Source organism: Rattus rattus, chromosome 4 (assembly GCF_011064425.1).
Source record: "Rattus rattus isolate New Zealand chromosome 4, Rrattus_CSIRO_v1, whole genome shotgun sequence".
NCBI classification, from domain to species: domain Eukaryota; kingdom Metazoa; phylum Chordata; class Mammalia; order Rodentia; family Muridae; genus Rattus; species Rattus rattus.
Window position 1 is genome coordinate 146,060,732 of NC_046157.1, and position 26,492 is coordinate 146,087,223.

Sequence of the window (26,492 nt, forward strand, 5' to 3'; positions counted from 1 at the left end):
TCCCATTCTCATATCGTCGATCATTTCACATTTCAGCCACTCTTTGTAGAGCTTTGCTAGTCTTTAGGCTTTTTAAAGACAAGTCTTCCTCCCATGTCAACGCACCTGCTCAGAGGCTGGGGTGGGAGAGGAAAGCCATATCTTAAAACTATGTAATGATTGACTAGAAATTAAAATTTCCTCTAACTACAGCCCCTTCTCCCACATGATTGTCCCCTACCCCAAATCAGGGACACGTCCTATAAGAATCCCCCACAGTGAGTTCCTGATTTCACATGTCCAGATGTCTTTAGGAGAGAATCCAGGAATGGAACCACTCCTTCAAAGGGCTTGGGAATTTTAAAGGCTGTGGACACTGGTTGCCATGTTAGTCTTCAAAATGCTGATACTGCTTATCACTAACACCAGAGTTAGTATTTGCTGCAGTTCCTCCCTACTCAAGGCCCCGCCCCTTCTTCATATTCTCGGAGATTCTGTTGACGGCATCATAGCCATAACTCAAGAAAGAAGCCTGAGGAAATGTAGATACCTTTCTTTGGGAAGGCGCAGACTTCAGTTGTAAGACTCTGGCAATGAGCAATCTGTCTAGGAGAGGAGGGGCTCTTTCAGCCATGAAAGGACCAAGATATACTCAGTCAGGAGAAACCTACAGAATCTTAGCCTGAGGGTTTTGCCTTCTCGGAGGAACAGATGGAAGATGGGGATGATTTGAGAACTCCTGTCAAGAATCCTTGCTCTACCCAGATTCCAAGATGGCAACTCCCAGAGTGAGCACTTGGGACATGAAAGATGTGCCAGCCAGAAGATTGCTCACAATTACCTTGATTTAGAGACATTACTAATTCCCAGTAAACACCTCATGTGACTGCGGGCCTGTGACTGAAAAGGTGTCCTAATGAAACTTGTAGTATCTTCCCTGCTACAATTCCAGCCTTTTCTTTTTTCATGATAAATGGGCAGTGCCCACATTCTGCCATCCACTAGATCCATTAGTCAACCCTAGCTGCTAACTACACTTCTGCGTATGCACCCTCAAACAAAAAGCTTAAAACAACCACTTACTATTCTTCACAGGTGAATGGTTCACCTGACATGATTAGGCTGATCTTGACTGGATGTGTGAATTAGCTAAATACTGGCTAATCCAGGATGGAATGACCCAGTTCTGATCCAGGTGTCTCATATCATCTAGCAATACTGCCCAGCTTGTTGGCATAACAACAGAAGGATTTCCACTAGCAAGAAAGGGCACTTCAGTCCTCAAGCACTTTAAGCCTCTGCTTGCATCAACATTGTCAAGGTTCCATCGTCCAAAGTAAGGCATGAGGCTCCTCTAGACCCTGCTGGAAATGGTATAGCTTAAAGGAAGAGACAGTGGGGAGGCCATTAAGACAAGCACTCTACCATGTTAGCTAGTTGGCCTTGGATGGTTTCCTTCACTTGAGCCTTAGTCCCATTATCTATGTAAGTACAGTTTTACATTCTACTAGATGTACAAAGTGTACCACATAATACATTCTATTTTTATTAATTTCCCTTGCTCCTCATTTTCCTTCATTCAAACTCTCTGACTTTCATCAAGCAAATCATCCTCTCCATTGAGAGCTCTATAACACTAACCATTGTCTATGACCTCTTTGCATCCTCAGCTCTAGTTGGGAGTTAATGGGCACCCAGCTCATCCTATTAATCAAGATTGGGGATAGTAAAAAGGAGAGTCAAGGAGTCTCTTCTCTTTTACTCCCAGGAACATCCAGTCCAGGGATGATATCCTGGTTCTATGATCTAACCCCATCACTAAGAGAGAGATATGAAGGGTTAACACATTTGGACTAACCAAGGGCTCTGAATATAGGCAATAGGATAGGAAACCTCCCATTTCCTAATTTAAATGTGGGCTTGGGGGTAAAATAAGTAGTCTGGCCTCCCCTTAGCTAATCAGGCTCTAGAAGAGACATTAATTGCAGCCAGCCAGTCCTGCTGAGGGGACCCAAAGCTGCCAGCTTCCTTGCTGGGATTGAAATAGAACTGTAATTGGCTGTGAAGGCATCATGGCAGGAGGTGCAGAGAAGGCTGGGTCCTCACCCCCAAAGCAGGTGAGAGAAGCTTTGAGGGAAGACCCAAAGGAGGTTCATGGTGTTGAGCACCCGCCTCACTTGGAGGTCATCTTGATTGCAATACTACAGTTCCTGAACTATAGCCAGGGTGAAGGACCTTCTCATGCTTCATGGTGCTTGTTGCAAGAGCACCAAGATGTAAGCCTTCTCATCTCTGTGCTTCTGACTTCCCTCGAGAGAAAGAATACACAGCAACTGTCACTAGTGTATCTACTCTCCTACTTCAGAGAGCTCTGCAAACACAAGCTTCTCCTCCAAGTGTGTACGCACATGCCTGTGTGGTAGCATAATGTGTGTACTAGCATGCCTGTGTGCTAGTATGCATGTATGCACACATGCCTATGTGCTAGCATGATACATGTGCTCATTTGTATGTTTCTATGATTAGAAGTAGTGACCCAGCATCCCTCCACTACTGTCTAAGAGAGATGTTAATATTTTCTCACTCAAATAAGTGAATGCGATATCGACTGGGGAAAACTTGCCCTGAGTGATGCGTGTGTTCTCTCTGTTATTACAATTCCCAGAATATGTGTAACAAAGGATGACAAGTGAAGGCCAATATATGTGTGTGCGTGGAGGGCAAGACAATTCACACTTCCTATCGTGAGTGTGCAAAGGTGGATATTGTTCTCAGGGACAGTTAGGCAAGTTGGTCATTGCCTTTGTGCATTATCTCCTCACCAATAGAATGAGAGTAACAGTAGTACTTATCCAATCAAACTGTAGAGAACAGGGATGTGAAGTGCGCAGGACAGAGCAGAAACTCAACTGTGTTTCCCAGTTACTTCAAGGGAATGTAGGTAAAAGGAATTGGGGCTAATGATTAACCTATCTTTAATCTGTTGACCTAGTGATGTAGTAAACCTCTGGTTAAAAAGCAAACAAACAAACAAACAAAAAACAAGGCTAAGCCATTAAAAATATAGGCGAGGATTATATTTCCAGAAGACTTTTTTTAATGAGATGAAAATTCAGAATTTTTGAGGAAACCTTAATTTATTAATACTTTAAAACTCAAAGCAATGAACCATCATTTATAACTACTAAGTGGTTTTATGTTTATTGTGCATTCTGACTTTTATTGTCAGATTTTTATTGAAAATTTGTCATAAATTCAGTTAGGAAGGAGAGCAATCCCTTCAAGGGGACAATAGAAATGACATTTTATAACTTATAAAGGCACGACAAGCTTCTAATTTGAAACCAAAAAAGGGGGGAAGGAAAGAAAGGAAAGGGAAGGAAAGCACAGTTGAATTCCATTTCCCTCTCAATGTCCTTGTCCCCATTCATACTGCATGAGGACTAAGACATATCTTTGGTATAAGCTCAGAATGTAGGGATTAAAATAGAACCGTCAGAATAAAAGATTTGACCAAGCGGAGCAGCCTCTGTAGTGGCACTGACTTTAACCCCCACAGAATCAGAGGGAAGTTTGTGGCCTCTAGAAGCCCAGAGAAGAGGACATTGAGTCCTGTCTTTTGTAACTCAAAGAGACCTTTCAGTATTAGAATCAACATCTTACAAGTTAGGAGTGGGAACATGCACTTGTAATTCAAGCAATTGAAAAGCTGAGACAGGAGAATTACAAGTTTTAGGCCCGTCTGGGCTACGTAGTGAGATCTTGACGCACAAACTTAAAATCAGCACAGCTGAGTCAAGGGCTCAGTAGGTAGAGAACCTTCTGGACAAGCACGAGAACCTGTGTTTGGATCCTCAGTACTCTCATAAAAGCCAGGCACAGAGAGGCATGCCTCTAACCCCAGCACTGGGCAGAGTTGGAGACAGGAAAATCCTGGGGGCTTAGTGGACAGCAGTTAGAGACAAAATGGGGATCTTTGGGTTTGGCGAGAAATTCTGTCTCAAAAAATAACATGAAGAACAGTAAAGGAAGACACTTGACATCAACCTCTGGCTTCTACACACTTGCATGCAAACACATGCCCCTCAAATTCCTAAAGACAGAAAGGCAAGGAGACGGGAAGAAAGAAAAGAACTGACTCCTCCCCGTCTAAACAGGGTCCTCAGAAAACATTTCAGGGCTCTGGCTCCTGCAGACCAGCTGTACTTAGGAAACAGCAGAAGGCCACTTAAAGGAGTCATGTGCTATGTTACAGTTGTGTAGCTTGGTCTTCTTGGGGGACTCCTAACAGTGGGGACAGGGGCTGACCCTGTTGCCTGCCTTTGGGACCCTTTCCTACTGGGCTGCCTCACCCAGCCTTAATAGGAGAGGAAGTGCCTAGTCCTACTGCAACTTGATATGCCACAGCTGGGCGATATCTATGGGAGGCCTGCCCTTTTCTGCTGGTGGAGGGGAGGGACTGGGAGAAGATGAGGGAGAGGAAACCGCAGCCTGGCTATAAAAGTTAGTTAGTTAATTAATTAATTAATTAAAAACAAACCCCGGCAGGGAATAGGGAGGCAAAGTTTAGAACAGAGGCAGAAGGAACACCCATTCAGAGCCTGCCCCACATGTGGCCCATACATATACAGCCACCAAACTAGATAAGATGGATGAAGCAAAGAAGTGCAGGCCGACAAGAACCGGATGTAGATCTCTCCTGAGAGACACAGCCAGAATACAGCAAATACAGAGGTGAATGCCAGCAGCAAGCCGCTGAACTGAGTACGGGATCCCCGTTGAAGGAATCAGAGAAAGGACTGGAAGAGCTTGAAGGGGCTCGAGACCCCATATGAACAACAATGCCAACCAACCAGAGCTTCCAGGGACTAAGCCACTACCTAAAGACTATACATGGACTGACCCTGGGCTCCAACTGCATAGGTAGCAATGAATAGCCTAGTAAGGGCACCAGTGGAAGGGGAAGCCCTTGGTCCAGCCAAGACTGAACCCCCAGTGAACGTGATTGTTGGGGGGAGGGTGGTAATGGGGGGAGGAGGGAGAGAGGAAGCCTATATAGAAGGGGAGGGGGAGGGGTTGGGGGATGTTGGCCCGGAAACCGGGAAGGGGAATAACAATCGAAATGTAAATAAGAAATACTCAAGTTAATAAAGATAAAAAAAATTGGACAAAAAAAATAAAAACAAACTCCATAAATATTTGCAGAAAATCTGGAGGATAACTGAGTACCAGTCACTTTCCCAGCTTAGGCACTACCACCTCTGGTATCATATTTCTCAGATGTCAAAGAAGCTGTGATCACGCTAGATATTTTATAACTCTATTGTCATTGACCCACTGAATAGTTAATAAATGACTTTTGAAACAACAATAAAAGAAGTCATGTGCCGCACAAATCAGCTTACCACTTCAAGGAATGAATTTTCCTCTACATGCTCATTCGGTAATAGGTTTAAGAGGAGCATCTCTGGGGCTGCATGGCTCAGTGGTTAAGAGCACTGACTGCTCTTCCAGAGGTCCTGAGTTCAAATCCCAGCAACCACATGGTGGCTCACAACCATCTGTAATGAAATCAGATGCCCTCTTCTGGTGTGTCTGAAGACAGTGACAGTGTGTATATAATAAATAAATAAACCTTTAAAAGAAGAAGAGGAGAAGGAAGAAGAGGAAAAGGAGGAAGAGGATCATCTCTGTAAAGAGCTTGCACCCTTCCTTGCACGGAAATAAAATGCCCGTGATACTTGGCTAGGAGTGAGGCTATGGGTGACAACATTAAGGAAGACCTCAAGAGCGTTGATGCCCAAAGGGGGCACATCCCTAATGACATAAGAAAGAAGACGTTCTCGGAGCATGTGATAGTTAGTCTTCATTGTTAGCTTGGCTGGATTTAGAATCACCATGGAAACGCGTCTCTGAGCGGGTCTGAGGGTGTTTCCTGAAAGGTTTCACTGAAGAGGGAAGACCCACTTTGAAAGCGGGCAGCACCATCCAGGAGTCAGACTAACACAAAGGAGAAGGTGAGCTGGCTGTCAGCATTCATCTCTACTTCCTGACTATGCACATGATGTGGCCAACCGCCTTACGTTCCTATCTCCCTGGCTTCCCTGCCACCATGAACCATAACCCCTTTCTATAACAAACCTTTCTTCCCTTACGTTGCTTCTCATCTGGTATTTGGTTGCAGCAACAAGCCAGGTAGCTCATACAGAACTTCGGACAAATGCTTGGCTTTCCTCTCCAACTGCCATATAGGCAAGACCATTTTTCTTTCTTGAGCTACCATTTATTTATTAGTTAAAAGGGAGCGGTGGATTAATCATCTCTACTGGTCTCTGGCAGTTTTTGACTTTTTAAGAATCTATAAATTATACAAAAGAGTTACAGAAAAGCGACGTAATACCAGACTCCAGCATTTGCTTGCAGATAAACTAGGCCGAAGCCAGGGAAGCAGCAGTGCTTGTAGTTGAAGCGATCGCATTGCTGGGCAGCTCAGGAAGTCCCCTGGAAATGGCACCAGCAACCACTTGTACCCATCTCAGAATACTGAAATAGGGAGCTTAGAGAAAAACGTTTAGCGTCGTGCAACTCTAACATAGCCATAGAGAGAGAAAGAGAGGGGAGAGAGGAGGGAGGAAACAACATAGTGAGGGAGAAAGAGGAATATTCAGGGTACTGGGAAAAATGGTTCCCCAGAGTGCAAAGGTGCATTTCTAGTGCTCACTCCAAATCCCTTTTCAAAACACCGGATTCACTTGTTCATGCCCAGGGTCGCTAAGCAAACACCTCATCTTTTGTTTGGCTTCTCTGCTGTGTAAGATCCTAGACAGAGCTCCCTTGGTGTAGGAACATAAGCACTTGGATATTGAAAAGGAGTCTCTCTTCTGTAAATACAAATCAGTTTCTCAGGAGGCTTCTTAGTCTGAATATGATCACCTAGAGGAAGAGGTTATTGAATGAGCTCCTAGACTTGTAAACTTGATACCTGCATCCCCCAGAAGAGAAGACCTGCAGAGAAATGGAGGTGTCCTTCCTATTTAGAGTGGTTGGCTCTTTCTCAACTTGGTTCTTGCCCACACCCTCCTGTACCAATGGAGGGGTGTCACTCTAAAGATGTACATGAGGTATGGCCAGTATTTTTTGTTCTTATTCTATCTTTGTCCCCGCTCTGTAAATCTCCAACAGTTATTTCTGTCTTAGCCCTTAGGACAGTAGAAAACACCTATGGACTCCACACAAGTGCTCAGCTCAGTATACGTACATCTATTGCATGCACACATTCATAATTACTAACTAGTCTCCCAGAGGTGGGGAGCCTTACATTAAAAAAAAAAACAAAAAACCTCGGGGTTGGGGATTTGGCTCAGTAGTAGAGTGCTTGCCTAGGAAGCTTAAGGTCCTGGGTTGGTCCCCAGCCCTGAAAAAAAAAAAAAAAAAAAAAAAAACCTCTAGTTCCAGCTATCCAATGCTTTCTGGAAGGACGGACAGATACTGGATTGCAAGAGGCAGTCTCTAGCAAGGGCTACATAACAAGTGCTGTCTGTAAAGTGTGGCAAGGAGGTATTAAAAATCTGAAGATGATTAAATAATACAGTTATCTTTATACTTTATTCTGTATTCATCTGGATAGAAAGGATATAGGCGTAAGATCATCCATGCATGGTCAATCCAGGGGTGACTGTCATTGTCAGCAATTCCTTCTATTTATCCGTGTCCCCTGTGTCTGTGCCATCCGGAGGACTAAAAGAGTACAGACCCCAGAGAACATCTCTTACCATGGCTTTCTTTATCTAAGCATCTCTCCACTCTCACCAGGATATCCCAACACATCTACCTAACTGCACCACACCCCTCTTTTACCAACGCATTTTTCATAGCAATTGTTCTTGTCACCCTTCTTAGCACTGAACAAATGCTTTGACCTCAGCATTTGGATGTCTACCCTGATGTGCTTAGGAACAACAAAAGACTCCACAAGAAATGTTTGCAGTGGGGTGGGGGAGGGCAGCTCCAGTAGATCTCACACAGGCATTGGCTTCCCAGGGCATTTTGTTTTCACTTAAAAGTTTTGAAATTACTGGTGTGTGTGTGTGTGTGTGTGTGTGTGTGTGTATAATTGTGTGCATGATTGTGTGTGCATGATTGTGTGTGTGCATGATTGTGTGTGTGTGCATGATTGTGTGTATGCGTGTGTGTGTGTATAATTGTGTGCATGATTGTGTGTGCATGATTGTGTGTGTGTGCATGATTGTGTGTGTGTGCATGATTGTGTGTATGTGTGTGTGTGTGTGTGTGTGTGTGTGTGTGTGACTATTTGTGTCACTTGGGGATCAGAGGATAGACAATATTATGGCCTCCCTTCTAGGTCTGGGAGGAAGCCGCGCCATCTTGACAACCTATTTCAGTGTCTTTCACTGTTTGCATTTACATAGGTACACTTTCTTCAAAGGCAGTATACAGACTTTATTGAACAAAACAAGTAAAGTAAAACAGATATTTATATGAAGGAAAACCTACCAGAAAAATTTTCTTTAACAACTTAAAATAACCTACTTGCAGTTGTATTTAACCGAGCTCTGTTGCTGTGAAGAATACAGCTCATGCACAGGTATGGCTGAAAGATTTGTACATTTCTCAAGTATGTAAGTACATAAGTATCCTTATACACACATATACATTAGATGATCCCAGCTGTACTTTATTTTTGGTCCTTTTGGAAGAGGTCGTCTAAAGAGAAGACTACGTGGTTCTGGCTCATGAATCGTGTCATGAACCCGCCCTAGCTCTGTTGGACACTAAGTCTCCTCCACTCCTCTTCGGGCATGGATGAGTCTTAGGGACTTGTTTAGAGAGTGCTGTGGGTAACGTGACATGGCAGCACTTGTAGTGCTTGTCCAAGTACTTGTCCGTGTAGTAGATCTGCTTGTGGGCCATCCTGCCGGGCACGGAGGAGAAAACAGGAGCAGGAAATGGGGTGCAAAAGGCTCCATGTCCACCTAGGGCCGGTGCAATGACTCTAATGAGGCCCACGCACGTACACTTTCAATCAGAAGTATGCCTACATTTAAAAACTCTCACTGAGAATGCATTTCCAAAAGGACTTCTCTAAAAGCAATTTACTTTGTAATCAGTCTTTTCTTCTTTTTCTTTCCCTTCCTTCCTTCCTTTCTTCCTTCCTTCTTTTCTTTCTTAAGTATGAAGCAATTGTCTCCTGTGGTAGTGAGATAGTGCAGTATGTAAAGGCGATTGTCGTGAAGCTCGACCACCTGATTTCAGTCCCTGGGACCCACATGATCGAAGCAAAGAACCAGCTCCCAGAATTGTACAAACACACTGTGACACACTTGGGCCCACACACATACAGATGAAATAGGAAAATAAAGGAGTAAAGAATTTACCGTTCCCTTGTTTCCTAAGACTTTTCATTGAGATAAATTCATAAAGTTTCACTTTATTAGCAAAATAAGTGTCAACTAATAGATTGGATAAATCCATCTCTTTTTAAAATTATTATTTGTTTTCATTTTATGTGCACCGACGTTTTGCCTGCATGTATGTCTGTGTGAGGGTGTTGAATCTTGGCATTACAGACAGTTAGGAGCTGCCATGTGGGTGCTGGGAACTGAACCCAGGCACCCCGGAAGAGCAGTCAATGCTCTTAACCATGGAGTCATCTCTACAGTCTGCTCCAACTGGTTTTCGAATCACGTTAAATACACTGCTTTCAGCGTCGTCATTGATCACTTTGTTCTGTTGTTTTGTTATTCTTACATGATTAATATTCTTTGATGTCATGGTTTGCTGATATGAATTTTGTAAAGTGGTTGTAATCTGTCAGGTTTTTAATAAGTCGTAACTTTTGCTGAGGGCAGCCTTAGCCATTTACTTAAATCTTGTATTAAGGTTTCTAAACACCACATGAAGGTGTCTACTTCGTAATAGCAGGGGCCCATTGGTCACTGCTGCGTGTACTCGATTGGCTGCTGAGCTGAGAGGTAGCTCTCATTATTCCCATTGCACAGAGAATGAACTGAGGGGAGAAGCAGGGTCACCTGCCCAGTGCCATGCAGCAGCTACAGGAGAGATGGGAGCTAAAAACTAGTCTCTAAGTGTTAATCGTTGGTGGTTTTTCTCGCTTGCTTCAGCATCTGTGGCTTCATTCATAAATATGCTGTATTTCCTGGCTTTACACACACCTCTGACATCTATAAATAATTTCACTTTGCTTTTTGCCTTTCTTTCTTGTTTTTTTCTCTCTCTTCTCTCTCTCTCTCTCTCTCTCTCTCTCTCTCTCTCCCCAACCTCTAACAGTCATACACACACACACACACACACACACACACACACACACACACACACACACACACACCCCTCCCTTACTTCCACTAAGACCTGAGCTTCACAAACCGAATGGCTTACTCTCCTCCACTCCTGGTAGATCTATTGTACTGCAGCCTTGGAGGACCACCTGGACAAGCTCCTCTGGCCACACCTTAGGTGGGTCCTCACAGCTTCATACCCATGTGTACTCTGAGTTCCAGCTGGGAAATCTGAAGGAAGTAGGCATGTGGCCTACTATGGTGTGTGTGTGTGTGTGTGTGTGTGTGTATACGTGCCCTGGGGTAGGTGAGCAAGCAGCCCGGCACCAACCCTGCTGTTCCTACTGACCCCCAGCAGCTTGGTTAGCCACAGAGAGGAGAGTGCAAACTGGGCCTGGATTAGTCAGAAGTTGTCATTTCAATGGAGTATACCCAGTTTACTTCTTGCGAGTCCTATGAAGGACTATCAATGTATGACACAAATAAAAAAGAAACCTGCTTTGTGTGTGAAGTTGGACAACTTCTAAGAGATCCCCATCACTTGGCTCCTTCCAGTACACAAAGCAGACTCTGGGGTTGCACCACTCTACAACAGGTGGAAAGGCTAGGACCACATGCCCATGCATGCATGCATCCGTGCATGCAACCCCCCATCCATTCATTCTTGAAGGACTTATGTATACTGTGTGCTAGGTGCCAGCTATGTGCCTGGGGTACTGTGGTCCCTGCTACTGTATAGTAGGAGAAATAGATGCTTGTGATTAATCACATCCTGGAGTTATAGGCAAATGCCCCATGCTCAGCTTTTTACATGGCGTGGGGATCTGGATCAAATTCTCATGCTTCAGTGCCAAGTACTTTATTAACTGAGACATCCCCCTAGATCATAACAACCCTTCTGAATTCCATTGGCTAAACCACACAATATCATTCATCTTATAATGGTGTGGGTTAGACATGTGGACACCTGTTCCTCGGGGCATTGGCTGAGGTCACTGGGTGGTATTCAGTTGACAGGTGAGCTGACCTGGAAGGTTCAAGCTGGCTTAGCTCATACGCCTAGAGTCTTGAGAAGGACGGGAAGAAGACTGGGCTCAGCTGAGGCTTTGTCATTCACATTGATGTCCTGTGTTATCTACAGGAGCTGCACCCAGGACATGGTGACTCAAGGCTCACAAGGACTGTGTTCTAAGAAACCAAGAAATCATCATAGCACTATTTGGGATGGCAAGTGTGCGCTGCTCAAGTGGTCATGAAACTCAACTAGATCAAGAAGAGGGAACATGGACTTGTCTCTCGGAGGAAGGGGTATCTTTAATCTATCCCAGGAGACAGCTAGAGGAGAGAGAGAGAGAGAGAGAGAGAGAGAGAGAGAGAGAGAGAGAGAGAGAGTGTGTTAGAAGAGGCTAAAAAAAGGCTAAGACTAGACCTCAGGCTACAACAGAGAGTTTTATTACCTAGACAAGACCACATACATCCATGTGGGTTATGCACAGTGCAAGAAGTCTGGGGGTACTGAGCCCTTGAAGGCATGAGTGAGACTCTTTGGGTTATGCAGTATCTCAACAGTGAGTGGCCATGTGGACCAGAAACCATAAGAGACAACCAACAGACTTTGATCCCATCATAGCTTCTCTGTCCCATGGTTGCATCAGACATGCAGCTTGCTCCTGAAACAATACTTGATTTAAAGTTTAGAGTGTGGGTCTTTGCAACTTAGAAGAGTATACCTAGAGACAGAGCCATTGTTAAAGTAGACAAGTCTCCCTTCCCTTCCCAGTGACAGACACTCTGAGCAAAGGGCTTATCTTGTCCAAATATTATGTCTGGCCAGTGTCAATGCCACCTGGTCTTGCCTACTCTGTAGTGTCCTTCAGCTGTCATGGCTTTTCTTGTCTGTCCCCATATGTCTCCTGGACTTGCCATTCATACCCACTTCTGACTCCAACTTGATTCTTTGACATTGGGCAGGTTCTTCCTGTTGGCTTTTCCACTGGGCCTCAAGGATTACATTTGTTCTCCTTGCCTACTCCAGCCTGACTCAGGCTTGGCCTGTCACCCTCTGGCTCTGCCTTTGTTGGAGACTTAGTGGAGCATGGCATCAGTGGGCCCTGGTTATTTTACACAGAAGTTGTGGGTCACTAGTGTCACTGTCAACGTGTAGAACTCCAGTCCTTGCTGTATGAGTATATCCTAGTGTAGTGGCCACTACTGTTTTGTTTTGTTGTTGTTGAGACAGGATCTCACTATGTGGTGAGCACAGGCTGGTCTTGAACTTCCTAAGCACTGGGATCATACACCAAAACTCAGCTTCACTGTTGGCAGAGACAGGAGTGTGAAGGGTGAAAAAGATGGTCTCTAGAGAAAGCAGACGAGGCTGCCCTCATCTCCTGGTGCCTGGTGACAGTACCAACCCTCTCAGTACACAGCCTCTTATCCAGCTGCCTCTTCTCCATTAGGAATACCCAGCATATTAGACATGGGCCTCTAAGTGAAACTTAGATTGTGTTCCAAGTGCGGCCCAGCTCTTAAGGTTGGAAATTCTAACCCTTGACAGTTGAGACTTTCAGGTTGACCTAAGGCTGGAATTACAGGCCTCTAAGGAGCCCTACCAGGATTTTCCTTTCTCTCTCCTAACCCTAGGAGTTTACCTGGAGCAAATGTGTCTAGAACTGTGGATGGCTTGGTCAGAAAAGTGTTTGTCATTCAAACCTCGGTGTTTGGGACAAGGGACTGAGGTGCATATTTTGCACATCAAAGCAGACCTGGCTCCCAGGTTCTCCCGGCATCCCTCAGTTCCTACCTGGCATACTCTGCCCCCAGTTCTGAACTTTCCAGCCCAGAGTCTGGGCTGCCCTTCACCCAGAGGCCCTTCCCTAGATAATCCAAACGTTTTGGTTCCCCCTCCCCTGACCTTCTCTCTCTTTCCTTGCTCTTTCTTTCTCTCTCTTCCCCCTTTCCTCTTTCCCTTCCCGTGGGGACTTCCCTGGCCTCCTTCCTTGGAGCCAGTGAACTAGACTAGTAACTAATTTAGCTTTAGCAGTCAAGAGCCTGAATCTTCTCTGGGTTTAGGCCCCAGTACTGCTCGTGACAAGCTATGCAATATTTCTTCTGTCTGTGTCACTGAACTTCTCAGTTCTTTATCATCCTTAGCAGTAATGGAAACAGTACCTAAATTACATGATCGTGGTCAAAACTACAGGCATCAATGTAGAGCCAGTAGTTGGAATGGCACTAGGTCATATGGCAACCTCTAAGCATTGGCAGATAGTAATTTATTATTATCATTATCATTATCATCATCATCATCATCATCATCATCATCATTTCTTTGGTTCTCAAGATTATTTGAATGATCACAAGAGATGGCCGTCACAATGATCCATGGATGCCACGTAGCATCAATGGTGACACTAGTAATTCTAAGAAAATAGGTCACTCCGTAGCCTTCTCATTGAGCATGGATAGTCTTCAGACCCTAAAAGGGCTTGGCTCGAATCCCCCTTGGCTAAGGCTGGCAGACCTTGAAGAAGTTGCCTACAGGAGGACTTTCTTCTGCCTGTTGGGGTGAGAGTGAAGGTGAGTGAGAGGCAGGTGACCCACCTGGCACACAGTTGGAACTGGGTTCTCGCTGGTTTTCTGTTGCTTCATGTAGCATAGCTCAGGTATGAACAGTATGTAGATGGAGTTGTTAGATAAAGCCCTGTCCCCCAGGAGTAGAGCTGGATGCTTGCAGATGGGGGCAGGGTGTGTGTTGGGGGAGGGCTTTCAGAATGCTCAGCCTCTGACTGGGATGTGTGCCATGCAGACGTGGGGGCTCCCAGCAAGAGCTGCTCTGCCAGAGTCAAACCTTTGTTTGTCTCATTATGTGATATGTCAAGCCAGGCCTTGCTGTGTAAGTCATTTAATGTTGTTTCCAGGAAAGATGTTCATAGGCAATTAATAATGATTAATAATGAACTGAGCAAACCGTCACTGGGGTTTATAGTTATTATTTCTCAGCAGAAATGGGTCAGGAAGGAGAAGTGTAAAACACTTGATGGCTTAGCTCTGTGAGCAGTTGCCAAGGGGAGGAGTTAGCACTGTAGCACCTGGACTCTGTCCTGGGAGCTTTGCAGGAGTGATCGTTTGTAAAATATTATATTTTTATTAATTAAAACAATTTTTACATTTAAATATATTTTGATCATATTCTCCTCCTTCTCCAAGTCCTGCCAGATGGTCTCTCCTTCTCTACCCACCCAAGTTCAAGTTCTTTCTCAAGAAAACAAAAAACCAAGACAACAACAAACTCCCCAAACCAAGAAGACAAAATAAAGCTATAACCCAAAAAGAGCAAAACAAAACAAAAAACCCACTAAACTGTAATCAAATAAAAGCACACCAAAACAAACAAACAAATAAAACCTTAACCTGTGGGAATCTATTACATATTGGTCAACTACTCCTGACCTTCAGGCCTGTCTTGGAATGGTTGATATATCCAATGCCACTTTATTGGAGAAAACTGATTTTCCCCCTTCCTGGCACGTATATGATTATCCCCTAATGGGTAGGTTTTTATTCATTCATTTAAAAAAATTGGCAAAATAAAATATAATAAAATAAAACAAAAAATCATCACATCAAAGTTGGAGAAGACAAACAGAAGGAAAAGAGCCTAAGGGAAGGCCCAGGAATCAAAGACCTATTCCTTCACACACTCAGGAATCCATAAAAACACTAAACCGGAAATCATAGCATAAGCACAGAGGACCTGGTGCAGACCCACGCCGGCCCTGTGCTGGCTGTTTCAGTCTCTGTGACTTAGAAGAGCTTTGCTCAGCTGATTTAGAGGCCTTGTTCTCCTGGCGTCCTCCGTCCCACTTGAAAATAAGGTAATTAAAGTCTGATCATTACTGTACTGGTTAAACATAGTCAAAGTGAAGATTTTTGTTAGTTGCCCCTACTTTACATTTTTTCTGTTACACAGGAAAGTAATGAAAACAACGCAGAATCAGGGAATAATAATGCTGTTTCCTTATATCTTCTGTCCTGCTCTGGTTTGTACTGTGCCATGGATCGAGGTTCTTAATTTCATCCTCTGACTCACCCTCTAGAAGACACACACACACACACACACACACACACACACACACACAGAGAGAGAGAGAGAGAGAGAGAGAGAGAGAGAGAGAGAGAGAGAGAGAGAGAGAGTTTACAGTTGAGAGGAGATGGAAGTTAGGCACTATGGAAATTTCCTGAAAGATGAAAGTCTGTTGGGGATGAGGGAGGATCCCTCAGGCTCTGAATGGTGCCAACGATTGTAATGCTAATTGCAGAACAAATGCTTTTCCTGGAGCTGATTTTCTCCTGTCCCCATGCTGAGAACTTCAGTTATTGTAGCTGTTGCTTATCCCAACTACCTTAGGAGATATGCCACATTGTAGCTAGACGAGGCCCTCCTCATGCAGTGACTCAAGGTCGTACAGCTAAACATTCATTCATTTACTCAGATATTAAATGAAATCCCTGAGGGAATGAATACCCCAGAGCCAAACCCAGATGTCTCTAGAACAACTGGTCTGAGGGACTCGCTCTCTAAAACCTACCAACATCCTGAGGGATTGAGAAAGGTGGGAGAGTCGGATGAAGAGAGGGAAGAAAAGCAGCTTAAGCGGCGTCGAGGAGATAAACAAATCATTAGCATAGATTTTATAATCATTTGTAGCATTGATATAATGGGGATCGAACTCAAGTCGTCGGACTTTGCAGCACGTGTCCTTGGTCGCTCAGCCATCACCTTGCTTGCTCTCGAGAGAGAAGCATTTAAAAGGAAAGTACCCTAAAATCTATAACACCTTCTCAAACGGTTCAGGGAGAAATATATGTCATCATAGATGTATGGACATGGGCATGTTCCTATGTACATGTACATTTACATATCTGTGCATACACACACACACACACACACACATGCATACATATATAGGTGCACATACACTGATATGGGGGACAGAGAGACAGGGTATTATATACCAAATGAAGGTCATCCAGCTGTTTTGCCTTTGAATTTTTTTTGTACTTCTTTTTATTTTTATGCCATATTACTTTTATTATAATCATCTTCAGATTCCAGAAAAACAATGTTCTCAATGTCATTTGAGGACTAATTCCTCTGGAAAGAGGAGTTCCCAGAGAAATCACCCTACTCTTATCTGGCTGTACAAATCCCTTGTTTCCTGCAGGCTGGAATGAGAGTTTAAGCTGGGTGATTATGTAACATGTCTTTTATTGCACTTCCATGTTTAAAACACATAAGTATATAGTGGATTTTACCTTTTTAATTGTGTGTGTGTGTGTGTGTGTGTGTGTGTGTGTGTGCTAGTTAGAATTTTATTGCTATGAAGAGACACCATGACCTCCACAACTCTTATAAAGGAAAACATTTCACTAGGGATAGCTTACAGCTCAGAGGTTTAGTCCATTATCATCCTGGTGGGAAGCAGGCAGACATGGTGCTGGACAGGAAGCTGGGAGTTCTGTGTCTGTATCAGCAGGCAGCAGGAAGGAAATTACCCACTGGGCTTAGCTTTAGCATAGGAGACCTCAAAGCCCACCACCGGTGACATAATTCCTCCCACAAGGCCACACCTACTCTAACAAGGCCACATGTCCCAATCCTTTCAAGTAATGCCACTCCCTATGAGCCTATGGGGGCTAATTTCTTTCAAACCACCAGAGTGTGTATGTATGTGCACGTGCACATGCATGCATATACATACCTGTGTACAGGCCAGAGGTCAACCTCTAGTGTTGTTTCTCAAGTGCTAGTTACTGGTACCTTGTTGTTGTTGTTGTTGTTGTTGTTGCTATAAATAGATCCACTGGCCTGGAACTCACGACTTAGTTGAGGATGGCTGACCAGTGAGTCTCAGAGATCTATGTGACTCCACCTTCTCAGTGATGAGGGTGGGAGTAGGGGTGGGAGGGGCAGGGGTAGGGTTGTATTACAAAGGTGTGCCATCAAACAGTGTAACGAGGTAAAATTTTAACTTACTAGAATGAATATAAATGAATGGATTTTAATGTTTTGAATGCCTTTAAAATCAAAAACTGGAGAAATACTGTAATTATTCTTTTTAAGTTGGGCACACAGAATTTCAGCCTGAACTTGCAGCCTTGTCAGACCAGTTGTATAAACGTATTTCCTGAGTCACTCTGAATGCTGGCCGTAGTTCTATGTGACCTATGTGATAGACAGCCCAGAAGAGCCCTGCCCTGTGCCCCACCCACCATGTTAAAGGGATGGCTTGTGAGCCAGCCTATGCTTTGACGTCTGGGCCCTGAGCTGTGACCCTCTTGGACCCAAAGGCTTCCCAGCATTTGTCTCTGACAGTACCCAGAAAGGCATCTTGCAGGCTGACAGAGGAGCGCAGACATTCTCACACTGTCCAGACAGTTATGTATCATTCATAGCCCGTTAACCTGAGCTAAAAATGGAAAGCCTTTCGACACAGCCAGCTGCTAATCCTCCAGGGCACCAATCCTGGTCGAGCGCAGATTGTACAACCCACTTAGCTACTCCTGGCTCCAAGTTCCCAAGTTTAGTCTTCTTCTCTGAGAAGGGTGTGGATGCACAAACCCATTCATGGATTTCCTGTTTGCTCCTTGTGAATGGCAGCTATAAAGTAATGGCGAAGGAAAGAGAATGCTTATCACGGTCAAAATGATGCTGTGAGACATTTGGTAGATTTTCTTTTCCTCGCACTTTGGTCCCGCCACCTCCCCCATTCCTCATAAGGATAAAGATGAAGAGTTGATTCTAACGACGACTATCTTCATACAGCATCTGGTCCTGAAGATCCCATGGTACTTTGCAGATGGTTCCCGGAAAACCTAATTAACCCTCACAGTGTGTCTGCTGAGGAAGAGATTTGATTGAAATCTATCTGGAAGACAGACCAGAGCACCGTGAGCAGAAACTACTGCAGGAGGATTTCTAGATGAAGAGAAGCGGAACCACCACACGACACAGACGTGAAATAAATTTCCATGACTGTTTTAACAAACACAAGCTCTCTCCACAGCGCATATAAGGCAATCCCCTTCCATAGTTGGTTCAACCCCGTGTGGTCCACAGAAAGCTAATCTGTCCCCATCCTGGTTCTAAGTGCGTACATGCAAAGAAGCTTAACAAGGATTCCTGTTCCGAGGACCCATTTAAGGATGGGTCACATGACCAACCTCTGGAAGCTAGTCTTTTCAAGGCTATTTCCCCAGTCCTGTGAGAACTCTCAATCAGAGCTGGAGGCATGAGGAAGAAGTGTAACATAAATGCCAGTCTGTCAGAGACCGTCCTGTTTCCACATGAACAGGCGTGATTTCTCCTGTAGCCAAGCAGCCCCACAGACTAAGGGCCGGAAATAGAAACACAGTCCTTGTTTCCACCCCTGATGCGCAAGGTCGGTTGGTTCCCTCTGGCTTCCCCGAGTGTTCGCCAACTCCTTTCTGTTTTGCATGACAGAGTTTCTGTTGGTTTTCTGTCGCTTGCAACTAAAAAAGCTCTGTTATGGCTATCTTCTCACCCCAGAGCATTACCCGGTCTTGTCTCTGCCACAAACAATATCATCTATCTCAAACAGCATTGGTGCCTTCTTCAAGACAGCGGAGGGGCTGGGAGACTGGAACAACCGGAAAGTGTCATGTCCAGGGCTCTCCATTTTATGATGAATAAAGCAGAAATTATTGGCCTAATGAGACTCTGGGAGGCCTTTACCCACCCAATCACTCAGTGCTAAGTCTCTCAGCATTGCCAAGTGGTTATCTAGCTTTGCCCAGAGAGGTGAGCGTCTCTCTTCATAGAGGCTGCTCCTTCATTGAGGGCAATTGCAGCTATTAGACAGCTGATAATTACTCTAAACAGAAATGTATGGAAGATTTTGGTGCCTTTAAAAGCACAGAAATATTATAGAAATGTGTTTTCATTTTAACCCCAGGTGTGGGACATGGGGCTGCTTCAGATTGTCCACAGCAGCTGACTATGATTTGCCTCGTGCTCTATCAGGAGGTGTGGTTTTGCCACCTGAAGATAACTTCTGCGATAGATGTCATTCGGAGTTCTGGGGACTTTTCAGAGCATATTTAAGTGCTTGGACCCCGAGGGAGTCGACTGATGGGTTGCTGTTGATTGATGTTTATCGCTGTTTGTCAGGTAGTCGTGGGCAAAGATACAACAAGAAGAAACTAGATACCCTGACTGGCAAAGATCAAACTTCCCCAAGGAACTCGATCCCTAATCAGCAAGAAGGAGTCTAAGGATATTGTCCCCACCCCTTTCCTACCTCTGACTTTATTCAGGGATTTCTTTCTCTCCCCTCCTCCATCTTTCTTTCCTACCTAGTGCTACGGGGGTTGAAAGGGTGAAAGAACCCACAATGAAGTCCAGCTACACAGAAATACTATTCTATTCTCAGACTCCATTTCTGTTTTCTAGGGCGACACAGTGAATTTGCTCTGCTCTGGGGCAGCCAGTCTGAATTCCAGATCTTGCTGATGTATTCTAGATTTCTTCACTAGTTTTGAGTCTTTTAATTGTGAACCGCCCTGTATACCTTTCTGGATGTTTATGTCCCTTACAAATGGCGGATATTTGGCTGACAAGAGAGACACCGGAATTTCTGGATTTTAGTGAACATAGAGCATGACTGCGTTAACATCACTAAGGTATGAGATGGGAGATAAGCAGGAGATTAGGTTTTTGTTGTTCTTTTTAAATGTACATTTTAAATTAAAATATAATTACATCGGTTCCCACCTCCCCTTTCCTCCCTTCAACCTTTTCCATGTCCCCTCCACTCCCTCTTAAACGCATAGCTTCTTTTTCTTTAATGTTGCATGTAGTATGTATGTATGTATGTATGTATGTATGTATGTATGTATGTGATGCATAAATATATAAGTACAACCTGCTGTGTCCCTTTAGTGTTTCAGGGATGACCATTTGGAGTTGGATGACCGACTACCGGGCTCGTCCTGGAACAACTTGATTCTCCTCCCTCCCTGCACATTCCTTAGCTACCTGTAGCTCTGTGGTTTGTTTGTTTGTTCTTTCCCCCAAGATGGGTTTCTCTGTGTAGCCCTGGCTGTCCTGGAACTTACTTTGCAGACCAGGCTGGCCTCAAACTCAAGATCTACCTGCCTGTCCCCCAGGTGCTGGGAATTAAAGGTGTGAACCACTACAGCCTGACTTGTCTATTCTTTTAAAATTAAAAAAAAAAAAAAAGTCATATTCAACAGGAAAACCCTGTCAAAATGCACAAACTAAAGAAGTTCTTTATTGTAAAGAACTTGGAAAATATTAACAAGAAAAGTATAATTTAGTCAGATGTGGTGGTGAACTTCACAGCATTCGGATTGCTAGTTTCGAGGCCAACCTGATCTACTTATCAAGTTCTAGGCCAGCCAAGACCATATAGTGAGACCCTATCTCAAGAACAAAACAAAACCTACAATATTTATTTTTAACCCTACCACCTAGAGATAAACAGTGTTAATACTTTGATATTTTTCTTATAATCTTTTCTTTAAATGAAATGTTTTAAAACACACACTCGAGTCAAACTCTGGATCCTTTTTATATTTGGGAGGATATCCTATGTCATTTCATAGCACCCGGAAGCTTGACTGTTCATAGCCTGCCTTGGCTAGAATCTGAAACTTTAAAATCACATCTTTATTGTCAATACTTGGGTTTCTCACATTTTAACATGTTACCAGACAACCATGTGGTAAGCGTTTTCAGTTGAAGTTTGCAGAAGCAAGTTTGAGTCTCTGGGGTATGAACACTTGAAAGGTTCCCGAGAAAGCCTTGTCTAGAGATGTGTTTTTTTATTCTCCCACCCAGACTGTGAAACACTTGTTTTATAACATTCTGTTCAGCACTTTCGTAATTTCTTTTTCTATAATGGATGTATTAGGGGCAAACAGTAGCTGCTTGATGACTTAAGTTGTATCCTTCCTTTATTTATAAAATTGGATGTTTTGGGATTTAATAAGTTGGGTTCATATTTTTTGTATTATATTTTTAGTTTAGTAATATTTTTATTATTAAAGGCCCCATGTTGGCAACAGCCATGTCCTAGGGCCCCGTGTGAAGAATGTTTGACTGGTATTTAAACCAAAGGAAGCACCCTTTGACCCTCTGTCATCTAAAATACAGTGTCTAAAAGAGACTTTCATTTCACCACAATTGGATGGAAGCAAAGCCTAGGATCCCCAGAGTTTCACATATGCAAAAAGTTCACTGAAATAAATATGTTATCTCTGTCATCATCCTGTCTAAGGTTCATGTTTTCAGTTAATTTTTAGGGATAACTTCTACAATCAGGGCAATCAGAATTTTCTGATGTCTACTCTAATACTCCCCTCCAATATGAATTGTACAATTATAAAGAATAAGGGAGTCGACATCTGGAGGAGAATGAAGGAAGATCAGGAGTTCAAGACCACCCTCAGCTACAGTGAGTTTGAAGTGAGGTTGGACTACTTGTGGCACTGTCTCAAAAACCTTGCATCATGCTTTACCTGATCCCTGTTGGTTATGGAAGGATGTGTTGTCTCCGCACCTACCACAGATAAATTAAAACAAACACAAAAAAAATGGTTACTAATGAAAGACACTTTAAATGGTTTTATAAGGATTAAAGATGACGTGCTAAGTAGCATTAAAATGTTACTTATTAGTTTTGTGTGTGTGTGTGTGTGTGTGAGTGTGAGTGTGTGTGTGTGAGTGTGTGTGTGTGAGTGTGGGAGCCACAGTAAGCAGGTAGAGTAAGTAAGAGGACATCTTTTTAGGAATTGGTTCCCTCCTTCTGAGCCCTGCATTCCGAGGATCGAACTTAGGTCATCAAGCTTGGCAGCAATCACCTTTGCCCACTGACCCATCTCTTTGGCCTCTGCATTTATAAAATTTTAAGGGGCTGGAGAGATGGCTCAGCAGTTAAGAGCACTGACTGCTCTTCCAGAGGTCCTGAGTTCAATTCCCAGAAATCACATGGTGGCTCACAACCATCTGGGATCCGGTGTCCTCTTCTGGTGTGTCAGACAGCTACAGTGTACTCATATACATAAAATAAACAAATCTTTAAAAAACCAAACTTATTTTTAAAAATTAAAATTTAACTGTACAGTTGGCTGTTCTCTGAGAGTTCTGTTGTTTTCAAGTTAAATGAGATGTGATTTCTCTTTTTAATTGTTTTCCTTTAAGAATTAGTATTAATAGTCAGTTGGACTTCCTTGAGTATCAGTTCATTAAAGCTTTTAAATGTTGAGAAACAGAATCTTTTGTTAATTCTACCATACCTAATGTTGTTAATGCATTGAGAAAGAAACTTACTGATAATAAGTTTTAAAGTTATAACCTCCCAAAGACCTGACTGTAAGGCTGCTGAAGCCACCTCACGGGTACGTTTTATCATTATTTTATTACCGCGTGTGCAGGAGGTGGTGTAGGACACATGCTACAAAACATACACATACATGGAAGATAGAGGACAACTTTCTGTTCTCTTCTTTTACCTTTACATGGGTTCAGGTTGTCAGGCTTGGTAGTGGGCACCTTTACCTCACCAGCCCCACAAGTGAGCTTTTAGAGAGTAAATGAATGTGACATGAGGTGGCACTTGAAACTTCCAAAGCACATCTTAACTGGGTATCACTGTCTTCCCTTTTTGCCTCTTCCAAACCTTCCTGGTCTGTCATCATGGTCATAGCTGTTAGAAGTGAAACCAGAGAGTTGAAGAGTGCAGAACACTCTAGTTTGTTTTTTTTTTCCAGTGTTGTGGAGGGAGAAGAGATTCCTCAGGGTTTCCAGAAGCTACTGTGAATGAAACATATCAAAGACAGTGTCTCCCCTGCCATTACAGTGATCTGAATCAGCAAGTAAATACCATTAATTAAGGATCCTCTCTAGGCTAAGCCCTGAAATAAGCCTTATGGGAAGCACTTAGGGCTAAGACAATAATGGAGAGAAGAAAGCCACGGCAAAGACAGGAGGTGACGGGGCTCCAGAGGATGAGAGCCAGGAACTCCATGCCCCTGCTGCATCCTGGGTTTCATTTCTTAGAGTCAAATGAAGTGAGGATTAGCAGACAGCTAGTCTGCTTTGTGGCTCTGCCCTGTAATCACACGATGCCATCTGGAAAATTTTAAACCAAATCTTTAGTGCATACCTTATACCAAAATAAAGTTTAGATGGACTTAACATTCAATGACCTTTAACAAATTTCTTTTGTGTTTATGCCATATGCCAGATGTTGGTTTTGGCGCTTAGAATGCAAAATAGCTATGACTTCTGCCCTCCATGGAGTTTATAGTCTAGTTGGGGAAGCAAATATTGAATAGATGAAATGGTCTATGCTTCTTCTTAAAATAAAGGTCATGAAGGATACAAGAGTGTTGTGAGAGAGAAGATTGGGGTTGATGGAACCTTCCTTAGAGTAGGTAACCAGAAAGAGCTCCCTGCAGAGATGCCATCTGATCTTGAGCATGAAAAGAAGAGGAGACCATTGCAGACAGTGGGAAGAGTGGCCAGAAGAGTCTGGAAATTGAGAACAACGATATGCAAGACGAAAACACAATAAATATCTATTTCTGCCCTCCACAGAGTTTATACTCTAGCTGGGGAAACAAATACTGAAAAAATAGACAAAATGTAACAGAATAAATAAGACCTTTATAAATATGATTTCTTTTTTTAAAAGATGGAACCACATGCTCTTCAGACAACATAAGAAGATTTTAATGTCTCCATGACAGAACCCATATGAAATTGAAGACAACGATAAACTAGAAAAAAAGTGTAATTCAGTGATAATAAGTAGTTCTCATTAGTATACAGAAAGTACTTGAAACTAAATGTTAGAAAGCTTTGGCATCCCCTCCAAAAAAAGGTCAGGAGAGTTCACAAAACAACCCAAATGGCCAATAACAAAGGAAACTCTTCTAAATTCAAACACATAGAAATATACACTCAAGAGCTAGAGAGTTGAACCAGTGGTTAAAGCACTTGCTGCTCTTGCATAGGACCCAGAATAAATCTTTAGGACCTACACGATGCTGATAACCATTGATAACTCCAGTTCCAAACACAATCTGATGCCCTCTTCTGGTTCACACATTGTGGTCAGACATACATGAGGGCAAAGCATCCACATACAGAAAATAAAAACATATATATATATATATATATATATGAGAGAGAGAAAGACTCACTCAGATCATTGGGATATACCACTTTTACTCCTGGGAATGGTAAAGATTTAAAGATAGTCCTCAACTTCAAGGCAGGTAGAGGCAGGAGACCTTCCCATGCTGGTGGGATCGCGCACCAGAATTGCTTATCTAGAGGGCTGACAGCAAAACACTTAAGAGTATGAATATCCTTCAACTCGGCGGCTAGGAATATACCATGAGAAAGTTCACTCAATTCCATGGGAATAATCAACTATGAGGACATTTGCTCTAGAATATTCCAGCATAATTAAAACTCAGATCCAGTGCTTCTCAGCCTTTTGGCTAAGACCAAGTACACTAATATGCTATCCACCAAATAGCTGATGCGGACTGTATCTGAAGACGATATATTGGCTGGATTGTTAGGAGCACCGAGAAGGCCTAGGAGCTTGCTTTGGTCACTATCTATGTCAACCTGGCATTGCTGTACCTGCAGGAATAGTATGCCCTGTGGGGGAACTTGCAATAATGGGAAGCCCTTTTCTCAGAATGGATCACAGGGAAATCACTAAGAATGACTTTGTTCAACTTGCTTTTAGTTGATGTGGAAGTGTGCTCAGGATGTTAAGTTTAAAAAAAAGCAGCTTACAAAATAGCCCTTATGATAGCGTGCAATTTTGTTTTAAGATATTGTATATAAGGGACTGGAGAGATGGGTCAGCAGTTAAGGCCACTAGCTGCTCTTGCAGAGGACCAGGGTTTGATTCCCAGCATCTGTGGAGCAGACCACAACCATCTGCAACTCCAGTTCCAGGGAGTCTCATGCCCTTGTCTGACCTCTGCAGGCACCAGGCACGTGAACAGGGCGCTTACATACCTACAGGCAACACATTTGTGTATATATATAAAAAAATCTTTAAAAAAATACTGTGTTGCCTCAAAGTATTCCTTTTCTTCTTGCTTGTTTTTTGTGTGAAACAAAATGTCCGGGAGGAGTTAGCCTTGAACCTGAGACCTCCTTGGGCCTTGCCACTGCTGCAATTAGAGGTTCAAGTCACTACTCTCTGGTCAGCTGTCCTCCAAATATTAAGTGTTTATCTGGTTGATAAGATTAAATGTAATTTTACTTTTCTTCCTTGTATTTTATATATGTTGTGTGGCGTTTTCTGGAATAAGCTTTTCTTTTCTAATGCTAGGAAAATAGGTTAGAGCTGTTTCCACACAGAGATGGATAAAATGGGAGTCGGGGCAGCAGTACTTTGGGCGGGAAGGGGCTGGAAGGGGCTGGAAGGGGCTGGAAGGGGCTGGAAGGGGCTGGAAGGTAATCTTCTCCGGTTTCCTCCCCACAGGCCCTGTTTGATCAGCCTGGCCACGTGAGCCCTTGGGAGCGGGCTAATCCTCAGAGGAGGTGATACGCTCTCAGATACCTCTCTGCCTCCGGTTTAGACCTCAGTTGCCAAACACCCAAGCTTCTAGCTCAGTGTGTTCTCTTTCCCCATGGGAAGCAAAGCCCTTTGCGCACTCTGCCTCACCGAGAGGCTGGAGGCCAAGTCACCACAGCCTCAGGCGCAGGTGTCTGGGGTGACACAGAACGACACCTCGCCTCCAGAATAAGGGCAGCTCTTCCGCCTTCAGGGCTGTGAAATGTCAGACCTGATTAGAAAGGTCACTTGTCCTGACAGCTCTCTGTGCTTCCCGGAGAGCAGCCTTCCTGCTGTGATCATTCTTAATTGTGCTTCCTGCAGTGGGTGCTAGCCTGCTCGATTTCTTATAATGACGGAAGCCCCACCTTCCACCCCTCCTCCACCCGGAGCAGGGGAAGGGAGAGGGAGAGAGAAGGAGAGGAAGGGGAAGGGGGAGGGGGAGGGGAGAGGGAGGGGAAGAGGGGGGGAAGGGGGAGAGGAAGTTCTCAGATGAAAATGCCAACTGGATTTCTAGGAATAGTGTTTGTGGTAGATAGAGGAAACATCTTTGAAGGAAAGG

General features: G+C 43.7%; 1 protein-coding gene and 1 pseudogene across 1 annotated transcript in view; both read right to left on the bottom strand.

Annotated features, from left to right (window-relative positions):
* Positions 1–26,492, bottom strand: part of Marchf4 (membrane associated ring-CH-type finger 4) — a 111,299-nt gene that overhangs the window by 38,902 nt on the left and 45,905 nt on the right. The gene's annotated exons all lie outside the window — the stretch shown is intronic.
* Positions 8,400–9,119, bottom strand: LOC116899486 (annotated as a pseudogene).